Genomic DNA, 8,270 nt, shown 5'->3' with positions numbered 1-8,270 from the left:
CTAAATGTTCTTGCACTCTTTTCCCTGCCCCAGCACCTCTTTTGATATGTGTATAAAATAAAATTTTGGTACTTGGTCTGGGTCACAGTATCTCTATCAGAGTTCTGTGTGCCACCTGGTCCCAACTTTACTTAATTCTTTTGTGTCTTGGTTTTTTTTTTTTTTTTTTTCCTAATGTCCCATTGCCCTTACTCAGGTTTAATTTCTTCTCGTAGGACGTTGGGAGTAGTCGACGTTGGACACGGCAGAAACTGTAATATAAATTTTAAATAAGCCATTTTAGAAGCAAGAGGGGTGATCTCACTACCATCAAAGAAGAAGATCCAGTATTGGAGCATGTTCTTTGGACCGTGAAATCCCTGTTTATTGAAGCTTGAGCCAGGTACAGAAAGCTGTTTCACTGGAAGCATGACAGAGTAGCATCACCAGTAGAACCAAATATGAGAGCGCCAGACATAGTGGTGCTTCCCAGTACACAGAGAGAGTAGAGTGATTTTGAGAAGGAAGCTTGCTTATAGAGTGGGATGCTTCTAAGGACTTAACTGGGGTTTTACATTTGCTGACTCATAGAACTAGTGGTGAGTTCCTTCAGACTGAGTCTTGTGGTGAAATGATGTGCTTTTGGCGCACTTATCAGCAGCATTAAAGGAGCTTTCTAACAATGCCCAGGCAGAGATATGTTTTTTGTGAGTAAGCCTGATGAGAGAATATGTTGAATGACTGTGTATTTTCTGCATAAATCTGTGACTGTGAGTATGGTGTCTGAGTTCTGTGTGGCCATTACAATCAATTATCGAGTTTAGTTGAGTAAAATGTACCATGGGAGGGATAACTTGATACTGTTTTTCTTTCCACCTGCTATTTCAGTGTGATGCTGCAGGGTAATGCACTGGACCATAAGGTCAGTTTGAACTGCAAGGTGGAAAGTTTAAACCCACCAACCACTTCTTGGAAACTCTATTCAGGGTCAGTATGAGTGGGAACTGACTCAACAACACATAATATTTCCAAAGTTACAATTTCAGAACTCCTTGTGGATATGTAAATATTTATGTACATAAAGACAAATACATCTCCTTGGATTATGGAAACTTTATGCACTTAACCAAGACTGTTGTGATCAGTGTTTTTCAGCTATCTTCATGTGAACCACAATGCCTTTACTTCAACATCCTATACTTTTTCCTTTAGCTAGCGCATCTCCGTGGCAATTCTGCATAGATAGTCTAGCAGATGTCACTTTGAAGAAAGCAGTGGTCATGTTTTATTGCTTTAGATTGTATTTTTTTTGTAACCATTATCTCTAAATTCTATATTCAAAAAAAAAAAATTTTAGGAGTCTTGACTAAACATTATGCTGTTGAAAATAACTAAAGAATATGTGCCGTGGAGTCCGTTCCAACTCATAGCGACCCTGCACAGGGTTTCTGAGGCTGTAAATCTTTATGGGAGCAGAATAACAAAATAAAATCTTTCTATATTTACCATCCAAGGGCAATATGGGACTATATGTACAAGTGAATTAATATAGTTAATGAATCATATTGACAAAGAGACTATTATTATAATATGTTAGTAAATTCAAATGGTCATAGAGATTACATTATATGTAAATGTAGCCAAAAATAATGGTGGGTACTAATTTGGGGAATATTCATTGAGAAATTATAAAAATATTAAGTTTAATATTTTCAGAAGTAGTATAATAGCATTTATATATCATCACTATACTTTTTTAAAAATTGAAAAATGTTGGGTCAGTCATTTTCTAGAAGAAATCTATTGGCCTCACAGATTGGAAACTACCTTGGTGAGTTTACTTGATGGGATTCAGAATCACATTCTCAGCTTTCCAAGATCAGAAGTTTAGGTTTATCTCCACTCTCAGGGTTAATACAGTGCACAGGCACTGATGTGCACTCACACAATAGTCTGTCTATGTTGTCTTTTTTACAACATTGTATCAATATCAATAGGTGCATAATTTCATGGGTCAAAGATTCCCATTACAACATATCAGAGATTGCCTCCTGTAAAATGCCTAAATGGTCAAATGGGAAATCTGAAGATTTATATGGGGAAATTTATATGGGGAAGCCCAATAAATTTCCTTTAAACTAAATATAAAATTCCTCTCTGTTCTTCTGACTTGTTATATCTCCATTACTTAAACACAATTAGAATTTGGAAAAGGGCTCTTTTTCCTCATTTTTATATAGACATCCTTCTTCATAAAGTTTTTTTTTTTGTCATCATTTAAATATCAATGAATCAACATATAATCTTTCATGCAATTCCAATATCAGGCGTGCCTCCTAATAAGCTTATTGCAGTAGCACATTTCTTGATTTCCTCTGCTCTTTATGTAAATCCACACCATTATGTGTTCTAGTTCTGTATTCTAAGTTGATGTGTTCTAGTTCTATATTCTAAGGTTATTTTATTTTATTTTTTACACTTACATTTTTCTAGGCAAGAAGTATAAATCTTATCAAATTAACTAGTCAGTATCTAAAATTCAGATAGTTCATAGCTTTTATGTCTATGTTTATCATCATTTTACATATTAACTGCAAATTGAAAAGGGAAAACTATCATGAAACTGATTTTTATTATATACATATATATGGTGGTGATGATGTGTCACAGAATCAGTTCCAATTTATAGTGATACTATGCAGGAAGCTTCTTTTTTTTTTTTTTAACTGAGGAGCAGCTGGTAGATTTGAACTGATGACTTATACGTTAGAATATGCACCAGACTATAAGGTCAATTTGAATCACAAAGTTGGTGGTTCAAACTCACCATTAACAACAGCAACATATATATGTGTGTGTATGTAATCACATTAATTCAAAATCCTGGTGTGGCACTGTTGGATAAGTACTGGACTGTTAACCAGAAAGTCAATGGTTCAAACACGCTAGTTGCTTCTCGAAAAACCTATACTCATAGATTTGCTAAGAACCAACTCAAAGTTACTTAACAAGGGCAACATCATATTCATTCAGAAATCACAATGTGCAAAGCATTGAACTATGTAATGAACTATATAATAGAATTTTTGCAAAAATGACTGATGTTTCTCCTTTCCTTGAACTTTAAGATGTGACTTTGAAGCTCCTCCCACAATAGGTGTGGTCTATTTGCCTGCTCTTGAGTTGACTTGTAGCTTACTTTGGTCATTAGAACAGGCAAAAGTGACTCTGCCATCTTTAATATTAAGCCGCAAAAGTCTTTCAGCAATTTCACTCTCCCTTTTGGAAACTTGCCCAGTCACCATGTGAAAATTTCTAGGTTACTCAGCTGCATGACCTATGGCCAACTTGTCCTAATTTTGCCAGCTGACACCCAGCCAGCCCCAGAAATAGAGCCATCTAGCTGACAACTGCTGACTGCAGATGAATGAGTAAACTCAGCTGAGGCTAAGAGTACTGTTCAGTTGGACTCAGTTCAAACTGCTGACTCACAGAGTAATGGGCTAAGTAATTGGTTGATGTTTTAAGCCACTAAATTTTGGAGTAGTTTGTTATACAGCAAAGGCTAACTAATTTAAACTGTGGATTTGTCTATAAGGAAAACTATGGTACAAATCTTTGCCTGCAAGATATTTATGTTGTTGACTCACAAGGTTTCTGAGAGTAGCTGGAAGTTTGAACTGCTGAACTGTTGGTTAGCAGTCCAGAGATTATCCTACAGCACCACTCCAGAGCTCCAAGCTGTTTATTGTTGTTGTTGTTGCTGTTAACTCCAAGTTGTTTATTACTATTGTTGTTGGTAGGTGCTATTAAATCTGTTCCAAATCATATGACCCGATATAGGTTTTCTGAAAGTATTAATCTTTGCAGGAACCGAAAGTCTAGTCTTTTTCCCACAGAGCAGCTGATGCTCTCTAACAACTGACCTCGTAGTTCCTAGTCCAATGCTTATTCTAATGAGCTACCACATTCCCCAACGTGTTTATGTTTTTGTTAAGTGCCATCAAGTCAATTCTGACTTATAGGAACTCTGTATAGATGTCTAAGGAGTAACCGGTAAGTTTAAATTGTGCTTAGCAAGCCAGTGTTTATCCTACAGTGCCACATCAAGATAGTTTACTTTAAAATCAGATTCTATTGAGAAAATTAAGAATATTGGGTAATATCTTATATTGCCATGACTCATCTGTCAGTTTGTCATACTGTGTTAGTTTGCATGCTGCTGTGATTCTGGAAGCAATGCCACTGTTAGTTTGAATTGCAGCAGGGTAACCCATGGTGGACAGGTTTCAGTGTAGTTTCCAGACTAAGAAAGACTAGGGAAAAGGAGAGGCAGAATATTTATAAATTTTCAGCCACTGAGACCATAAAGAACAACAGCAATCAAGATGTATTGATAATTAGCAGTGACTGGAACGCAAAGATTGTCAAGGTTTCGTGAGGACTGATCATGCTATTTAGACATTAATTTATAGATTAATTATACAAAAGAAATGAATAAACAAAGTTTTTTAAGCCTGGAAGCTTCGTACAAAATGCTCCATATTGTCGGTATTGGAGTGGTAAAAATTAGAGGAAGAAAGACTAGATGTTAATTGCCATATGGAACCCTGAGAAAAATGTTGATAGCATAATGATCACTAGTTACCTTATGCCACTATAGCAAAAGATAGCAAAAGAGTGTAGTTTTAAATATTAGAAATTAATTTTCTCATAATTCTGAAGGCTAAAAGTCCAAATCACAGTCTTGGCACTATTTTTTTTTTTTTTTCCTCCTGTGGGTTTCTTTCCTAGTTTCTGGTAACTGCCATCTATTTTTTGTGTTTATTTGCTTATAAAGTATCCTCCCACGAATTAAATCTTTACCCTGTGAGTATGATGCTGGGTTGATTCTGTTTTTTTTTTTTTTGATAAGATACCATTCAGAAGTGATTGTTGTTGTTGTCAGGTGCTATGGAGTTGGAACCGACTCATAGCGACCTCATGCACAGCAGAACGAAACAATGTCCGATCCTGGGCCAACCTCACTATCGCTGCCACACTTGACGCCATCAATGATGCCACCTGGCCAATCCATCTCGTTAGGGGTCTTCCTCTTTTTCTCTGACCCTCCACCTTACCCAGCATGACATCCTTCTCCAGCGACTGTTCTCTATGGACAATGTGTCCAAAGTAGGAGAGAGGAAGCTTAGCCATCTTGGTCTCCAAGGAGCACTCTGGCTGCACTTCTTCCAAAACAGATCTATTGGTTCTTTTGGCAGTCCATGGCACTTTCAGTATTCTTCTCCAAACCACAACTCAAAGGCATCAATTTTTCTATGGTCTTCCTTATTCACTGTCCAGCTTTCGCATCCATATGAGGTTATTGAAAATATCATAGCTTGGGTCAGGCGCATCTTAGTCCTCAAGCTGACATCTCTGATCTTCAGTACTTTAAAAAGTTACTGTGCAGCAGATTTTCCCAATGCAATACGTTGTCTGATCTCTTGCCCACTGCTTCAGAAGTGATTAGGTTTATTTTAGGAACCATTCTGCTCATTAACACAACTCCCCCCCCCCCAAAAAAAAAGCCTATTACCAATCAGGGTTATATATATGTATAGGTATATGAATTAGGACTTCAACACAACTTTTTAGAGTGTTCAGTTTAATATATATTAGAAATAATGACATAAATATTCATTAAGACTAAAATTGCCAAGGCTTAGTAAGTGGTAAATAGATTATAACCCTGGGCACATGGTTGATTTTGCCACCATTGACTAAAAAAGGTGAATGCTTGAAGTGGATACTGATTTTCCTGAAATATTTGAAGTCTGACTTTCAATATTCTGAGATCAATGTGTGGACAGAACACCTGATTGAAAATATGCAGCCATTAGTGAACAAGAGCTTACAGTGAGCAGTTAAAAATGGTGATGCATAATTACAAATTTTCTTAATTCAACTGCCTGTGTTTTCTACTGTAATTGCTTAGTAATAAAACTTGGCAGATTTCATATTGAAATCTGTACCAAGCACTTCTGCTCATAGGTACACATACAGACAAGATGGTAAACAGATACATTCTGAGTAACCAGATACATTCTCATATTTTGTTAACTAGTTGTCTTACTAGTATTACTTATGAGAATTCTAAACACCTTATGTGCTGTGGAGTCAGTTCAAACTCATAGTGAGTTTGTACAGTGTTTCCAAGGCTGTAAATTTTTACAGGAGCTGAAAGCCTCCTCCTTCTCCCGTGGAACAGCTGGTAGTTTCAAACTGCTGACCGTGAGATTAGCAGCCCAATTTGCAACCACTACTCTACCAGAGCTCCGTAAACACCTTATATGCCATGAAATCTGGAGCAGGATGAATAGAGCTCCCATTCATAAACACCTTTTATCTTTTGTCCTAGAGAAACTATTACAAACAATTATATATTACTTGTGTATTTCAAAATTGGCAGCCTCATGGATTTCTTGTTTACTTGTAGAGTCCTGGTATGGCAATTTAAGTTAATGCGCTGGATTGCAAATTCAGTATGAACTGCAAGATCAGCAGTTCAAGCTTATGAAATGTTCCTCTGAAATCCCATACAGGGTCACTATGGGCCAGAACTGACTTGACAACACTTAACAAGTATGTTATCAAGAGCCAATGATACTGAAGAAAAAAGTCCATGATGCACTGAAGGCATTGGCAAAGAACAAAGCTCCAGGAATTGATGGAATACAGACTGAAATCTTTCAACAAATTGAAGAAGCACTGGAGGCACTCATATATCTATGCCAAGAAATTTAGAAGACAACTACCTGGCCAACTAATGGGAAGAGATTTGTTTTTGTTCTCATTCCAAAGAGAGGTGAAGTAACCAAACAGAATGCAGAAATCATCAGACAATATCATTGATATTGCACGCATGTAAAATTTTACTAGAAATAATTTTAAAAATGACCATAGCAATACATTGGCAGGTAGCTGCCAGAGGTAAGGGCCACATTTAAATAGGAACATGGAATAAAGTGAGATGGATCTTGACTGACAGCAGAGAATGCCAGAAAGATGTTTGCCTGTGCTTTATCGACTATGCAAAGGCTTTTGTTTGTGTGGATCATGACAAGTTTGGAAAACATTATGGAAAATGGGCACTCCAGATAATTTAATTGGTCTCGTGAGGAACCTGTACATAGACCAAAAGGCAGTCGTTTGAACAGAACAAGGGGACATTGAATGATTTGATATCAGGAAAGGTGTGCACCAGGGTTGTATTCTTCCACCATAGTTATTCAAATTGTATGCTGAACTAATAATTTGAGAAGCTGTATTAAATGAAGAAAAACATGGGATCAGGATTTTAGGAAGACTCATTAAAAACCTGCAATAAATAGATGATACAACCTTGCTTGCTAAAAGTAAAGAAGACTTAAAACACTTACTGATGAATTCACAGACCACAGCCTTTAATATGCGTTGGATCTCAATATATATAAAACAAAAGTCCTCACCACTGGGCCAATGGAGTCCTTGTGTGGCACTGTGGGTTAATGTGCCAGACTGCAAAACTGTTTGAAATGCAAGGTTGAGGGTTCAAGCTCACCAGCTGCTCCTTGGAAATCCTATACAGGGTCGCTATGGGTCAGAATAGACTTGACAGCACTTAACAACAACAATAACTGGGCCAATAAATAATATCTATATAATGGAGGAAAGATTGAAGTTGTTAAAGATTTCATTTTGCTTGGATCAACCAACAGTTCTCATGGAAGCAGTAATCAAGAAATCAAACCGCATATTGCAAATGTGCTGCACAAGACCTCTTTAAAGTATTGAAAAGCAAGGATGTCAGTTTGAGGACTAAAGTGTGCCTGACACAACCTTGGTATTTTCAGTAGCCTCATATGAATGTGAAAATTGGGCAATGAATAAGGAAGATCATTGAAGAATTGATGCATTTCAGTTATGGTTTTGGAGAAGAATATTGGCAGTACCATGGACTGCCAAAACACTAAATATATTTATGTTGAACACAGCCAGAATGTTTCTTGGAAGCCAAGATGGCCAAACTTTGTATTGTCTATGCTCATGTCAGTTTACTGTACTGTGGTAGCTTCTGAGCTGCTGTGATTCTGAAAACTATGCCACCAGTATTTTAAATACCAGCAGGGTCACCAATGGTAGACAGGTTTCAGATGAGCTTCCAGACAAAACAGACTAGGAGTAAAGAGTGATGAACTACTTCTGAATATTAAGTCACTGAAAACCTTATGAATATCAGAGAAACACTGTCAGATATAGTGCTGGAAAAT

The sequence above is a fragment of the Chrysochloris asiatica genome, unplaced genomic scaffold (genome assembly GCF_000296735.1).
Source record: "Chrysochloris asiatica unplaced genomic scaffold, ChrAsi1.0 scaffold00011, whole genome shotgun sequence".
NCBI lineage: Eukaryota > Metazoa > Chordata > Mammalia > Afrosoricida > Chrysochloridae > Chrysochloris > Chrysochloris asiatica.
This window is presented reverse-complemented; position numbering follows the sequence as displayed.